Source organism: Desmodus rotundus, chromosome 10 (genome assembly GCF_022682495.2).
Source record: "Desmodus rotundus isolate HL8 chromosome 10, HLdesRot8A.1, whole genome shotgun sequence".
In the NCBI taxonomy this organism is placed as follows: domain Eukaryota; kingdom Metazoa; phylum Chordata; class Mammalia; order Chiroptera; family Phyllostomidae; genus Desmodus; species Desmodus rotundus.
Window position 1 is genome coordinate 100,233,667 of NC_071396.1, and position 16,733 is coordinate 100,250,399.

At 39.4% G+C, this 16,733-nt stretch overlaps 1 protein-coding gene across 18 annotated transcripts in view; it reads right to left on the reverse strand.

The window, feature by feature from the left end:
* The window catches only part of TCF4 (transcription factor 4), a 336,085-nt gene that overhangs the window by 178,822 nt on the left and 140,530 nt on the right, over positions 1-16,733 (reverse strand). For 2 of the 18 annotated variants that reach the window (XM_071219552.1, XM_071219551.1), the window contains exon 1: positions 8,481-8,601. The exons of 14 other annotated variants lie outside the window; for them this stretch is intronic. The gene's annotated coding sequence lies outside the window, so the exon portion shown is untranslated. 2 more of the 18 variants (XM_024580650.4, XM_053912227.2) reach the window with 2 other exon arrangements.

Genomic DNA, 16,733 nt, shown 5'->3' on the forward strand with positions numbered 1-16,733 from the left:
CTGAGTTCCACATGGGATAGTTAAGAAAAGCCTTCCAATCGCTGAGTATAAGAGCATGACTAAATCGAGAGAGGAAGGCAGTAAGGCACAGGCAGGAAGCGCAGAGGCAGAGGAAAGGATGATCAGAGAGGAAAGGCGGAAGGAGAATGGGGTAGTCAGAACAGTGACCTCATCCTATCAAAACATGTGAAAATAAAATACACTGCATGGGATAGTTGTTTACAGGTGGCAATTTTCACCTCTGAAACTTGTCCAAATGATGATCTGAACAGGTGTGAAAGAGATCCAAGAAAGATGGGATACAAAAGTAACTATTTGTTGAGTGCACCCATGTACCATGTGCTGGGTGCTGGAGTCAACAATGGACATTATTCACAGGGGGCGAGAGTTCGGAGGGCTGCAATGGGGAGCGGGTCCAACACCATACCCACGTAAGGGTCGAACGGGAGTGATGAGCAGCACAGAGGAAGGGCACCTGCTATGACTGAACTGCATCTAGGTACAAGGTGGCAACAGGAACGACGTGTCTTGCAGATTCTGTGCAAGATGCCGTTGTAACAGACTTAGTGGGAACTCGATATTGGCACACAGTTTGTAGTTGTGTGACAATGTTAAATAAATCAAAGTAAATTAAAAGCTAATAGTTATATAATTTATCACGAACATTTTAAAGTCACTGGTACCTAAAACTGTACAGACAGAAAGCTGAAAGAACACGTAGGATGACATTTCCCCCCTCCCAAACTCTAAGCTTTTGTATCATTTCATACTTAGGGGAGCTGGTTTTGGAGTTTTGATGGAATTTGCTTACAAATGAGAGAAATCTGCAATACAAGAGAAAAGAACTGTAAAGATGTAAATTCTCCATATAACACCTTACTGATTCAATCAAGACATATCATTTCAGAGCTATGTAGAAATCACTTATAATTAATTATCATAAATAATTTGATAAAAATGTGTCAGCCAAAATTGTTGCTATTTTTAAGACACATTCCTTTTACAGAGCCCTGGTCTTCCCTGGCAGAAAGCAAGGCTCCTCTGCATCCAAGCTGTGGAGGAGAGGCCAGGATGCTCCTGCTGAGATGGCCCTGGTAGAAGCTAGTCCCGTGACCTAGAAATACAGAGGCCACCGGTGACTTGCTCCTTACACAGCTCGCGCCCCATCAGCAACCCAAAGTGGCAAAACAAAACCAAAAAAGGGTTCCGCTCAAACTACCATTCTCTGTCTGTCAGGGAGGACAGCTTAATTTGATCTGCTGGAAACAAACAAAATACAAGGCCTTTATAGAATATTACAATGCAAACAGAAGCTCATTTTCCTTCACAAACCGAGTGAAAACTGTCAACTCTACCAGGGAGTCCTCCACCAGGGTCAGCCTACCTGATCCATCACCTACCACAAGTAATGTTTCAAATATCAGTGATTTAGCCTTTTAAGTCAATTCCCACCTTAGTCAAATAAGAATTCTTAAGCGTAATCACGCCAGGAGGAACTACAAAAATAAATACGATTAATGGAAATGTAAAATCAACCACTTAAAAACTCAAGAGTGGCATAGATTTTACATGGTATTTAAATTATCAGGGCTCTATTTAGCAAAAACAAACCAAAACACACGCGCGCACACACATCTTCCATTTCTAAATAAAAACAAATTAAGTGTCATACTCAGTATTAACCTACAACTTTATAATTACTGCAATACATGATTAGTTGTGAAAAAGTGCAAAAACAAAGCAAAACAAAAAACAAAAAAACCCCAACCTTGAAAAGTAATATATTAAGAACCCACACACAGTGAGTTCCAGCATGAGCAACCAGCAGAGGGCGCACATGCCCCAACAAGAGCTGTCTGGCCACGTACCACTCAAACTCATTTAGGAATAAGCCTGACCAAAATTTTAATACAGGGAGGAGGGGGGAAACCGTCCTGTCTGTGGCATTAATAAAATAAATGTGCTCGGTTTAGTGTTAGTAAGACATATACACAAGTACACTTTATTAGCAAATGCTGACTTTAACAAATTTCTTAGTTGCTTCATGGAAAGATGTTCATTAAAAAGAAAGAATTCTTTTGTATAGAAGTGAGGTTATATCAGTTCTCAAGGCCATTATAGTTTTTCTGGATCACTATTAAGAATTATCTATAATAAATAAATTTTTAGAAGTGAATTAAGTATTAAATTTCTAATACATAAACACACACATTTCAGTGAGTATATCAAATCACCCTTTGCAAACAGAAAGTCTCTTTTAGTGTATTTACAGGTGTCATGCACATGTTTATTAATTAATTTTTGTAACTCTACAGCAATCAAATACGTACCAGTTTATGATTAAATTAAGATACATAAGTTACTTATTTTTCCACTGGTTTGCACTTGACCGATTATTTAAATGTTGTCTGTTTCAGGTCTCTGTCTTACAGTAGCTTCTGGGTTATAGCAGGTTATCCCAGAGGAGCTCCTCACAGCGATATGTGTACGCATGTACAGAACGGGCACCATTTGTTCTTTTAGGGGAGTCTTCCTATAAATGCAAAAGCCATAAACTCCTTCCAGTGCTTTCCAAGCTTGTGATTTCAGACATAATATCACAAACTAAAATAAAGAATTTTCTAATGAAAAAAACAAATTAAAATCAACATCAAATACATACTTTTTACATGTACAGATAAAAATTCATCCACAGCTGTATAATCTCTAATTTATAGTGTGTTAGAATAAACAGAAGGCTTTTACTTAAGTTTCAAGGTGGAAAGCTTGGTAGGACAATTACCTGCCACTTGTCCGTCCACCTCAATGATCACTTCAACCTCACCTCTGCTCACCAAACAAAAACGATAAAGCCATGTAACATCTCCATCAGGTGATTTTTTTAAGCTTTCTTAGTGGATTTGAAAGTTGAACTGCATTTACGACATATACAAACCAGGTGGTTTAGCTTACATGTAGGTCATGAATAAATAACACTTATCTTTGGGCCAATGTGCTACATCATTTCTGCCTAAGTTAAAATGACGATGCTTTATTTCTAAGCACTCAAATCTGAAATGTTTGCACAATCTGTTAAGTCCAGGCACATTTAAATGATTCTGACATGCAGCCTGCTAAGGCCAGTGGTGAGGATAATGCCTCTTTACGTGGGTAAAATGTTGTGGCATATAGGTCACTCTCTTAAGGGGAATCAACTGTGTGTCTCCTCTTTGCATTTCCACGACAATCCTTCATCCTGCTGCCTGGAGCTGAGAGTGAAATGCAAGAAAGGAGCCGAATGCTCAAAGCAAAAATCTGCTTCCAGGACAATCCATTATATCTGACAAGTTAAATGTTCCATGGTAGGCCATATGGCATCAGAGCAGGCCCGACGATGGAAGAGGGGAACTCAGCAAATGCATCACAATTAAGGAGTTTGGCTACAGACTTTACTTTGAATTACTTTATTTTTTTATTTAATTTGAAATGCTACCCCCCTAATTTTTAACTGAATCTCTTTTATGAGACAATTCTTAAAGAAGTTCCATAATTTCCTTCTCATCTTGTGACTGTGGGTGCTGATAAAGGTTAAGGGACACGTGGCCATTTTTACAAAACGGAGCTTCAAAGAGGGGGACCTGTAGCCTCCTTTCAAAATTTTCAAGACAAGTACTGTGTAGACCCTATCTGTTCCCCAGATTAGAATATGCAAATAAGGGAAAGTGTCATTAGGTTAAGACATTTAAATAAAACTGATACAGCATTAAATGAAACCTATTTCCAGTTTCAGGCCCCCAAAATCTTAAACGTTGTACAGTCCTAATTTGCATGTTCCTGTTTCTTCCAGTTTCCTTAATTTTAACCAAATTGACAAATTAACTTGGTTCTCAGTTGAATCTGGCTCCTCCCAGCATGATACCAAAAAGGAACACTCTGAACTCCTGCTAAGACCTTGTCCAGGAGATAAGTCTTAAAAGTTCCTAAGACACTCTGATTAAAAGCAGGTTGTCTGTGATAGTAAATACTTGATGTTAGAAATAGTGTAATATAAATCATATTTGTACTATATTCATTTATTACAGTAAGGGGGGAAGATTAAATTAATGAAATGACCAAAGTAGTATCATTATACAATGATAGACGATTATATAATGAAGAAAAAAAAATAACATCCCTATTTCTTGTGAAGCCTTCTCAGGAAGAGAACTGGACCTACAATAAAAAGAAATGAAAAAGCTTTCTGTAGAAGTGTCCAAACTCGTCGATCTGGTCCAGTGTCACACAGCAATTGTATGAAGTCCCTCACTTCCTCAGCATGACAGATGACACATTCTTGAGCAAATATAGTATGAAATAAATTGTAATGGATAGGTTTTTCTAAGCAATAATGATTATGTTTAAGTATTCACACTGGTTTGCAAACATGAAATTCACAATAATTAAGATAAACATGCATCTTTCCGAAAGAGAAGACATAAGACTCATTTCCCCAAACTATTTTCACTCTCCATTTCTCCAGAGGGTCACTATTTCCCTCAAATGTACCCACTTCTGCCTTAATTAAGAATAACATTATTTCAAAGAGCATATCCACATACTTTATAAAAATGGGTCACTCCGCATCATGTTAAAAATTATGAACACATTTTCTGGTGTCCCCAAAGTTACTGTCTGTCAATAACCTTAACATTATCTTATATTTACACTTCCCTTATTTTTAAATGACACAATTTATTGAATCAGGAACGTGGCATATAGATTTTGAACTGGTAACATGTATTAAAAATCACTTTTCATACCTCTTTGCATTTTATCAGGTGCTTTTACATACATGCTGATTCTTACAAGCTTCACTGTGATTCTGTTAGGTAGTTATCATATCTATTATCAAACGTTGTGATACTTTTACTCTGCACGTGAGGATACAAGGATTCAGAGAGGCCAATGTATTTGACTTAGAGCACACAGTTGTCAAACAGAGGAGCCACACCTCCTGCCCAAGCCACATCGGCACTGCACTGCCATGCTACACTGGGCACCGAGTGGGAACACATGAGCATTAGGAAAGATACAGGCAGGTATTACTTGGGAATGCAATTACATGTGTCAGACCTTTTTACTTGGTATTTGAGGAAAAGGAGCTAGATATTTTGGTAGTGATAGTGCCCAGTTTGAAAAAGGTACCAGAAACCCTATGCTTGGGTTTCCTAGGAGGAATGAACACATAGTCAACATAAAATTACACTTACACAGGAGTGCACACACACACACACACACACACACACCCCCCTCAGCACCAACAGAGTGCGTGGGCCATTGTGCACTGCAGACCCCATTTCTGTATATCCGGATCCACATTTTTTTACTAATTAAAATGTCCAGATGGTAGAATAACACCTGATCTGAGGGGCTTTTAAGAACAGTAATTGTCGGCGCTCAACTCCTACATTGTTGACAACTTGGAAAAACTGGCCTGCACTGAATTTTGTATGTGCTGTTTCCAAACCATCAGTGAAATGCAGTTAAAACTTTAATAATTTGAACACAAAAAAACCCACACTAAAGTCTACCAAGAAAAAAAGAGAAAGATTTGCCCCTCAAATCATCAGTATCACAAGAGCTCATGCACTCCGACAGAAGCAAATGTCCTGCCACAGCAATACGATGTATGTCGCAGAGGGAAAAGCACATTAACAGGAGAGGAATGAGCTTAGAGCTATTGCATCTCTCATCATTTCATGAGGCCCTATCTCTCATCTTTTGTTTTTTACAGGTTAACTAAGTAACAACCAATTAATTTTCAAATATTTCTTTTTCTTTTTTCAATTTTTATACCACATGTAAGTGTAGATCTTAACCATAAAACAGAACACTTAGTATCTTATATGCTTTTTCAAAATATGGATTCTGGGAGGACTCCTGAAATTCAAGTTAGGCCTTGGTTCTTGAATAATATACTTCAGGAAATCACAAATGCTTTTTAAATGTTTGAGCAGTTACTTCCTAATCCTAAGTGGATTCCTTTTTTTTCAAGAAAACATTTTTGCAAATATTTAGGCTGCTTTGATACGCAAATGTTCTCCCAAACATTTCCACCAGCCAGCCACTAAAATCTCTCCACAGACCCCAACCAATGGGAAAGTTTGCAAGGGAAATCCGAGAAGCAACTGGATGAGGACATGCCAGGAACTCTGGCTTCGCTGGCCGCAAACAAGTGGTGATTTTGTTGCAATACCTGAAACAAAATCTTTGGATGTTTCAGTGAAACAACTACTTTAAAATTTTCAGTCATGGGGCTGTAATTTTCCTTGAGTAAAGCAACAGCTTCTGGGGGAGGGGATAAGACGGATCGCCCACAGGTTTCTTATTCCAGAGTTCAATAACTGCAGTAACTGGGGCTCGCTGCTGGGCCGCGAGCATCTCATCACTTCAAGAAGAAAATACCCACAGGAATTACCATGTGCAAAACAGAAAACAGAAAAAGTAATAAATAATGCCACAACTAGGGTCCCAAGTCTTGACAAGGACTATATTAGTAGAATACTTTTAAAAATGTTCTCCTGAGGGACTACGGAAGGAGAAAGGAGGCTGCTACAGCCATTTTTACTGTGTAAATAATTCAAGACATAATTTGTGCCAACACAGGACTTCTAGAAATAAAAACAAGGGGGTAGCATTCAAAAATAGCTTGTAAATACAGTCTGATTACAATCATGGCTTAAAAACAATCCTCAGTAGTCCCTTTCCCTTTCATGCTCCAAAAACACCCCCAACCTGGTTTTGGGAAATAATGGGATTCCCTAATAACAGGTCAACAAATCATTTCAAAGAAGGTCTCCAGCTTCCTCAGTCACATAAGCCACCAGAGGCTAGCCACAGTGAAAACAAAACCAAATTTCAGGATTCCGGTTGCTAGCACCATGCCAGGCATCACTGACGAAGGTACGAGTTGGTAAACATTTGTGAATTTGGTGGGAGGAGAACACTAAGAGTGAGTTTATCAAAGCCAGTGAAACATTGAGCTTATAAAATTAAAAGAATCTGTGTTTCAAAAACTAACCTGCTGATCCACACGTGTCCCTTCACTTCTGCCATCACTTCCTCATTTACACATGTTAGAAGTGGTCAAAGATTTCATCAGATGTGGTTTTGACAATAGCAGCTAAGTGCCTAAAGCCACAGATTTTAATTGAGCCCAAAATACAGATTTGGGGGGTGGGGGAAGAACCAATCACAGCAGGAAGTGTTTAAAAAAAAAGGAAACATTATCTTGAGTAGTTACTCTGCACTTAGTTGTACTGTATGAAAAAAAATTAAAAAGCTCTATAAAATGTCAGAATTAACCTATCGTTTCAGATTGCTTACAGGTGAAATTCTACCATCTGGATGGGCAGTTTGCCTGCATAAAAAAGAAGTAAACTAAAAGAAAAAAAAAAAGTAAAGCCTTCTTCTGCCTGCTATTTTAACACAATAGATTTAAAAAAAAAAAAGAGAGAGAGACAGAGCCACCATAATCTCCAAACAGGACACACCATGCCTACACACACATTCATGTATAAACTGTGAGAGCACGAAAGTTGGAAAAGCAAGAGATTGAAATAAAAGTCTGTTTCTTAGAACTCTGAGATTAATGAGGAATAAAAACCTAGTCATTCTTAATTGCACAGTAGAGAAAAAAAAAGATTTACTTTAAACTTCTGATTAAATAATTGGTGGTACTTTCTATTTTACTGTGATACTCTAAAAAATAAGACCTTGAACATCAAAGTTTCTATCTTCCCCTAACTAGGCATATTTATGTTCTTTATACTGGGCTAGCAACTTTGGGAATTACAATTTAACTTTATATAAACAGGAAACTGCTTCTTAGGAACTGCCTGAAGTTGTTTTACATCATTCCAGAGTGAAAATGCTTATAAATTTGACAATTTAATAAAGATATATGCTTTCATTCTCCCCCTTTCTTAATCCTTATACAAACCCCTTTAAAAACACACATACACATCTGCCTCAGCAAAAAGATCTGACTGAGTAACAATCGTTGTTTTAACCTAAAGATTAAATCTGCAACCAGGTCAGGACCCCACTGAGGTTTCTCTTTGCAGTGCTGTGGGTGAGCTAGAACTTTCAGTTTAACTTCAGGCTAGGATGACAAAACACAGTTCCAGGCTGGCACCAAGTGGCTTTTGCCAACCTACAGTCACACATTTTGAAAGCAGTACACGGAGGGTTTTCGAATTAATAGCTCTCTGTACCGAATGCCTGTCGATATCTCTGTCCTGGGGTTTCTGGGTATCCATTTTGATTGTACAGTGTCTCTTAAAGTTACGTCTGAAGCACAACACTAAACCCGAAGTGCTGAGTGAGAGAATCATGGGCACATTCCCAAACTCTTACACTAAACCACAAAGGGAGTAGATTAAACAGAAAAAGCACTCAGGAAACAACTATCACCCAAAAAAGAAAAAAACCCACCCTGAATAGAGAAATAGAATACTTGCTTTTCTTTCGACCTTATGGGTAGCACACGGAGGGAGGCACCAGGAGCTCTAAGCACAAATACGTGGTGAAGAGTCGCCAAAAAGCGTGTGGATGAATAAACTGTCGTGGCGTGAATTTGCCAGCTAGAGGACAGAGCACAACACGCTGGGGCTTGGCTGTCCTAACATGTTTTACTATGTAAATTTAAATAGTCTTGAAAGGGAAAAGGAAAGAGGGGAAAAGGTGGAGGGATTTTTTTTAATATTAAAAAAAAAAGTTTGCCAGGAATCCTCATACCTGGATCACAAATAAAACTACTTTCATTGCTGTTATTAAAAAAAAAAAATCTAGTTCTTAGGTTAAAACTCATCACATGTTTCCTACGATGGAAATTTAGGGGGGTGGTTTAAAGAGTTAAAGACTCCCTACCATTAATTTGCATCTGGTGCTTTTAGTGTGTGTGTGTTTTTTTCTTCCCTGAAAAGTTGGCAGAGCTGCCGATTTTCCATAATGCAAGCATTTGGGAATTGTGAGCGGAATGAAACCGATCCAATCTCCTGACTGCGACATGAATTTTCATTAATTACAACCTTGTCAGCAAAAGCATTATCAAAGCTGAATATGAAAATGCTAATGAGTCCTCATTTGCATATTTTTCTTTGTTGGAATGTCATTAATTATTACATTTTATGATGATGAATGCAGCTGTCGAAGCTCTCCGATGCATAATTAGCCATCAGAATGCCAGGAGCCGATCAGCATTTTTTGGGTGAAAAAAAACAAATTTCACTTCCACTCCCCCCCATCCCAACACCACCCAACACACACACACACACACACACACACACACACACACATCCCTGATGACGACAGTCCTGAGGCCGGACTTTGGGGAAGCTGAAAAAGCCTCCCTTAGAAGAAATTAATTTTTGCTTTAAAATTATTTTGTTTTTAGCAGATAACGGTCTTATACAATAGAAGCAGTTCTTAATAAAAAAAAATCGTTATTCCAGCTTAATTAATGCCACGCTTAATTATAACACCATGATGTCAGCGGTTTTAATTAAGTATTGGCTCCGTTACAGAAAAAAAAAAAAAAACACTCCTCGCTGCAGTAAGAGTCACAATACACAGATTTGTGCAAATCATTTCTGCAATTTTTTGGTCTTCCGTGGTTCATGAACTATTCAGATATTAACAGGCAGCATGAAAACTCCAGGCACACACACGCTTGCACAGGAGGGCGCAAACACGCACAGCACACCCACTCGCACACAGACACACACAAACCAAGCGAAGGGGGAAACCCGTACTTTCCTACTACATTACTTGGATAGACTTTAGAGCTTACCTAGTTGACCACTTTTTTGAGCTAAAGTGTAAGTGAAGATGACAAAACATAGCTCATCCTCTCTCAGCCGCTGGGAACGGTGTTTATAAGTAAAAAAAGAAAAACAACACAGAGCAGATGGGACCATTACACATGACCAAACCAATCAATCACAGATGAAGGGCCCAGGTGCAGCGCAGCCGTGCAACAACGCACCATTTCACAGTCTGTCAGACACACACACACGGTCGTTCATGAGTGACCCTCGTCGGCTCCCCCCGGACCTCATCTGGAGCGCTGCGCCCCTCTCGCCTGCCTAGGCTCCAACTGACGTCTTCATAATCGCCCTGTCTTCCTATCTGCTTTGGCTCCTGTGAAGAGGAGAGGACGGAGGGGGTGGCAGCGGGGAGGAGGTGGTTGGGAGGGGGGAGAAGGGAGAATGGGGAAGGGAGATAAGGAAGGGGCTCACATCATGCCACTTATGCGGAGTTCAGCCTTCTTCCCTCTGCCATCCCCATCGCCCCTCCCTCCCAAACCACCATCACAGTCACTTCTCCAGCCATCATTAAGCTCATTAATTTTTAAGGGTGACTGCTTGGTTGCTGCACCCCAACTGTCTACCATTAGAAATAGAAATTTTGTTTCTGAGTTTCTTGCCTGCAAGGGAGAAAGATATGTATAAGCTGACAAAGTCACAATTAGATTAAAATGTTAGAAATTAATTAATTGGACCTAGTTAACAGTACATGTCATGGCCCCCCAAAACTAGTTCAAATAAAACCCTAGTTACTCAAATGCCCCTAAGGAGCCAACTCTGTCTCAACATTTTGTGTCTTAAGTAATTTCCGTAGCCTTTGGCATCCTATAACACAGACTTATCCAGGAATCACTGAACCCAAATGAAATCATACATTTGCGAGGGCCACAGGTTATCCTGGAAACACACTGAAATCCAAACTCAGACACAAGGTCAGGCGAGACTCCCTGTTTTTAAAACAGAATTCCTAATTCAGTCTGATACTGTGGCTTTGCACTTTCTGTTCCTTACAAAACAAAACATACCAACCAACCAACCAACCAACAACTCAGTGGGGAAGAAAGCAACCAAGAGAATACAGAACAGAATGACAACATACACCACTGAAATGCACCCACCACCTTCGCAAAAAATCTCATCACATCACATAAAAAGAAAAAGACTGGTTTTATTAATTCACTATATTCTTTAATCATGAACTCCGTCTTAAGCCTAGGTAATTTATAACCAAGTTTTTGAGATCTGTTGATAGAGCACAAAAATTGTAAGCAACCAGCTCCATGGACTCAAAGACCTGAAAATGGATACTTCCCAACTTTAGGAGGAGACTGCTTACCCAGTGATTGAATGCTCTCAACAATTTGTGATTAATTTTGCCCATTTGGAGATGAGGAGTTTCAAAAAGCCCTCAAACCGTCAAAAAACAACTATATGATTGCAGACTAGCTTAAAGGATTCACGTCCCAAAATGCCCATGACACTTTTAGGTTTTACTGAAAAATTTACACTGAGAACAAGAAGAAGTTAATCAAAATAGACCATGCAATCCAGCCCCTCTAAGGATTAACTATCATTTATATCATTTACATGCAGTTTCAGGTAATGGTACAAAAATAAAATAAAGAATACAGGCTAAGTTGGGATGAAAAAGTGTCCCACCGAAAATCTGCATGCCGTTCCATTTACAGGCAAAGGCAATTTTACAGAACAATAGGCAGATTGGATTTGTTGAAATGAAAGCTTTGTCTCTTAGCATGGGCCCTACCATTAATTCAAACGTGTTCTCAAAATGGTTTGATGGTGCACTTGGTTTTGGTTTATGTTTTTTCCTTTGAGGATTCAGTATGCCTCTCATCTCTTTACCATCTAATTTGTTCTTTGAAAACTTTTCAATATTGAAGTAATCATGATGTGTCTGTCCTGTAATTTTTATGCTTAGTCCTTGTTAACTAAGACCCTCATCTCTGAACTCTAGAGGAAAAACAGAGAACATATTTATTAAAATCTTATATAGATATGCAGAAATGATCACCTTGTGTTTTGAATGTTTTTCCCCCTCAAGGAATAGACTCTATACATTTGCATTAATAAATTTCTATTTTCAAGCTCAATAGAAATTGCAGTACAAAAAGCAGATGTGTACATTGGATTCTTTCAAATTAAATTTCCAAAAAGCAGAGCCTATTCTAGCTCAAGATCAAAGGAACTAAAACATAATCTCCTCCTCCTTCCAATATAATTACAGAGATTCCATTTCTTTTGTTACAATGAGCACAACAGGTAAATCTTAAACCTGAAGGGTAATGATCAGGTACAACAGCTCAGCTTTGCTGGGGAGCTGACTTGCTTTGCTCAGGGCCCCTGCTGTTTAAACTACCACTCTGCAGGAAGATGGGAAATGCCTAATGCTCCTCTCTACTTTTGTTCTTGGAAATTTGTTTCCTCTTCGACATTGAGACCATACAGAACAGTGTGTGGTAGACACAACCCTTATAACAGCAGGTATTCTAGAGGAGGACCATGTCCGTCCTAAAATGCACATCAAGAACAGAGTGTCGTTCGTAGGTGTCTTTTACTGGTAGACTACCTAAAAACCCTTTGGAAAGGAGACAGGACATAAATAATAAATGAATGAGGAGCGACACTGTCATGAAATGTTACGTCCTGGTAGTCCTGTGAAAGGACAAAGCCCTGGGGAGGGAAAGACATGCAAACCACAAAGTCATTGAAAACTGAGGTTCGAAAGAAATTCTGGTGCACTTTGGAATGATCAGTACCATCTATTTCTTTGGGGAATATATGTAGAGAAAGAACAAAATGGAATGCCAAAACCCCCAAAACAGGAAACTTTGGGAGAGAACACCCTCTGGGCGTAGACACCCTTGAGGGTGACTGCATTCTACATATGCATTTCTATCTCCATTTTAAAATTCCTGGTACCTCATTTCATCCTGTGCTGCCCATAGGCATCTGTTCCCCTCTAATTATTTGCCATTTAGAAAAACTCTGCTTAAATTCCTTGTGCATCTGTCCCTTGCTTGGTGTATATTTGTGATGTTTAAATATGGTGCTTTATATTAGAGCATATAAGTACAAAAACCTCCCCACCCCAGAAAAGTGGTTCAACATCCTCTCCCCCAACATGTATAAACAAAGTCAACTCAATGTTACCAGAATGTAAGTATGCACTACTATAGACATCACACACACACACACACACACACACACACACACACACACACACACACACCCTCAGAGACTTAGTTGTTGGTAAACAAAGCTTCTAGTGTATCTTCCAACCAATGCCTTCCCAATATAAATGCCAGTAATAACATCCTTTCCAAAATAAATACTTTTTCTTTTAAATAGCTAGGGTCTTACAGCCCTAGAATTATATTTTGCTAGTCTATGAAATGGAATAGTTTTTGTGCATAGAAATATACTTATTTTAAAGATATCCTCTAGAGAATACAACAAACAAGAAAACGGAAAAATTAGACATAGTTTGGTAACATCAAAAACCCAAAATAAAACTGGCTTCCTTTCCTCCTACATCTCTTCCACCTCTTCCCTTTTCTTTGCCCATTCCTTCAACCTTCCATCCTTCTTTTTCCTCCTCCTCCCTTTACTCTCTCACACTTAAAGAGGCACTTTACGAGAGGAAAACATTGGATTAGAAGCACAAAATATGGGCTTTTATGTTTAGTTTTGCTAATAACTAGTCAAGTGCCCGTTTCCTCACCTAAAATGGCACACATGATGGGTAAGTTGAGGAATAATTACCATTACTATGAATGTTAATAGTAGTTGTAATAGTAAAATGCCCTGGCTGGTGTGGCTCAGTGCAATGAGTGCCGACCTGCAAACCAAAGGGTCTCTGGTTTGGTTCCCAGTAGGGCACATGCCAGGGTTACGGGCCAGGTCCCCAGTAGGGGGCACTCAAGAGGCAACCACACATTGATGTTTCCCTCTTTTTCACCCTCCCTTCCCCTCTCTAAAAATAAATAAAATCTTTTTTAAAAAGTAGTAGTAATAATAATAGTAGTTATTTACTGTGCCAAAAACTTTGCAGTGCAGTGGGTAATTAACAGCATGGATTTTGGAGTCGAAGTGCTTAGGCTTGAACACCAGATCCACCCCTAATGAAGTGATGACCCTGGCAAGGTGCAGAATCGCTAGCTTGGAGCCTCCATTTTCTCAGCAGTAAAATAGGACTAGCAATAACATCTACATTGTGTGTGCTTGTTTTGAGGAATAAGCTAAGACATTAAAGGTACTCAGAATATGCATGTATTTATTCTTTCATCTGTCTCCACCACAATATAACTTCCATGTACAAAGGGAATATCTTTTGTTCACTGCCGTGTTCACATAGCCTGAAGTAGTGCCTGGCACATGGTATGGAGTTGACAACTCAGCAATTGTTTAGTGACTAAATGGTGGATGGATAAATAGACAAACATGCCTTGTTTTGTTAGTACCAATGATTGTAAGACTGAACTATTAAATACTTACTAGGTATAATTTATATGGCACTTTGCATGACCTCTGTCTTCACAAAACTAGTGATTTATTATGGGAATGAAGCTAAGTACAAATAACTGCTGTTATTAACCACAGCGAAAAAAATCCCATCCGAAATACATAAGATGAAAACTTTGCCAGGTCAGAGGAAAGATAACCTAGTTCTGGCAGATAGGGAGTGGGGTCTTCCTAGCCCATGATCCCTCTGTGCAAACTCTTGGAAAAACTTGTCAACCATGACAACTAAGTTGTTAAAGGCAATACACAATGTTCGGTTCTCATATCCCATGGCAATCAAAAAGATACCCTTACTCCTTTCTTTTTAAAAGTTTGCCTGATGTCATTACATTTCTTTTTCTTCCTATTCCTTGGTCATTCCCTTTCATTCTCCCCTTCAAAGACCTTCAAATGTTGAGAAGCCTTCAATTGCTTGGCCCTGGGTCCACTCGTTACTGGAGTCTCCATTCCCAATCTCATACCTTCCACTGGCACCTATATGCTGAAGACGCCTTCGAGTGCAGACCTTTTGCTCAGATTTCTCTTACTCCAACTGCCTACTGGATAGCTTCACTCCAATGGTTTAAAAGTACCTCACACTTAACACCAAACTCAACACCTTTTCCTTTTGCACCTGGATGTTTACTGATGATCCCTGGACTTTTACAGAAATTGAAGAAGAAATGAAATTAGATTTAGAAGAACCATCTATTGCCAGCTCCTGTGCTAGATGCATGTATCTTATTCAATCTTCGTTACAATGCTCTGAGGTAGGGAGCATTATCTTCATTTTTAAGATGAGAATAGTAAGACTCAGAGAAACTGTCTCCATTTTATTACAGACCTTGAATTTCAGGCTAGAAGTGAAAATTAAGAAGATGAATGTTTGTTGTCAGGAAACATTCATGTTCCCTTAGTTTGTGTCTTATATGCTAGAAGGGCTGGTTACACTGTGAACCTTCTGATTCATAATGAAGAGCTCTACCCAGGGGAAGAGGGAAAGTATAGAGCAACAGCTTAACCAGATAAAAACAGACAATAAAAAGTAGAAAAACTTACATAAGAGAAATATAAATGGGAAAAAAGCTAAAATCTAATTAAATAAGGAATGTAAAACATAATGATATTAAATATATCTTGTGAATAAAAAGCTAGAATGATGGACAATATTTTAAATCGATAAATATATCCATAGTAAGAATAAGGAAACAAGAACCACAAAAGGCTCTCAGAGACCATGTAACTGAAACGAGTGCTTAGCAAGGGCGTCCGAAGCGAAACGTCACCTGGTGGCTGAATCTCTCTGACCCGAGGCTGGGGCCGTGCCCAATAACACCAGGAGCACGCATTTCACCGAGTCTTCTCCTCTGCCTTGCCTTTGGGAATCCCTGCAGAAGCCACAAGTTCTGGCATTTTTCTGCACAACGTGAATGACTAGACCTCATAGCTGGGCTAAGGATGTACCCCTTCTTAGTAACAGGTGACATATTATGTTATCATGCTGCCCTCACTCAAGAAGAAAATTTCATCTCTTCCATGATAATTCTCGAAAACCCCATTTATCTGACTGGCTCATCAGTGATTTAGCCCCCATTCCCAAAACCCGCAGATTCCACTGTTTCCTGACATGATCTGTCACAGGCTAGCAAAGCTTGGCCTGCTCAGCTGCTCACAGGCAGGTGATGGTTGCCTACATGCGTACAGTGAAGACCCCTGTGATTGGAATTCCTCTCTCTGCACATGGCTGGCTAGAGTGTCCCAGACAGAGGAAATCAGACATGTTGACCTTGAATGTTACTATATTATTCATATAATATTAATATTAGAACATTCGTCGTCCTGTATCCACAGTTTTAGACCTTTGATCTCTCCAGCTGTCAAGGAAAAATCGTTTTCTGGCAGAGAGTAAAGTGGATCAACCACTGATCTCCATCAATCTCAGACAGATCCTGTTGCATTTGCTGGCTCACTAGAGAAATTTCTCTCTTCCAGCACTGGCCATGCCAAACTGATCGTGATTTGTTGCAGGTTAGGTCCGTGGGTATGTAGAGGAGGAGGAATGGTTAGGAAGGCAGTTCATCGTCTGGCCTTTACCCAGGGACCGCAACCCCTGGCAAAGGGCGTAACATCTAAGTTTTCCACCAGCAAACTGGGAAAGGCAGATTCTTAGAGCAAAAAACTGCTTGGGCTCGCAAATCAGAAATGCCACTTGCTGGCTCTGGAAACCTCCAGGACAGAGTCTTACTGAAGATAAAGGACTGGTCCATCATCACACAGCTGCTAAGCGACAAAGCTAGAAGCCAAACCCCACTCTAACACCAAACTCCAGGCTCTCCCCAGGCCTACACTTACAAGGATAAAATAGGAAAGGCAGGTTACGAAAGA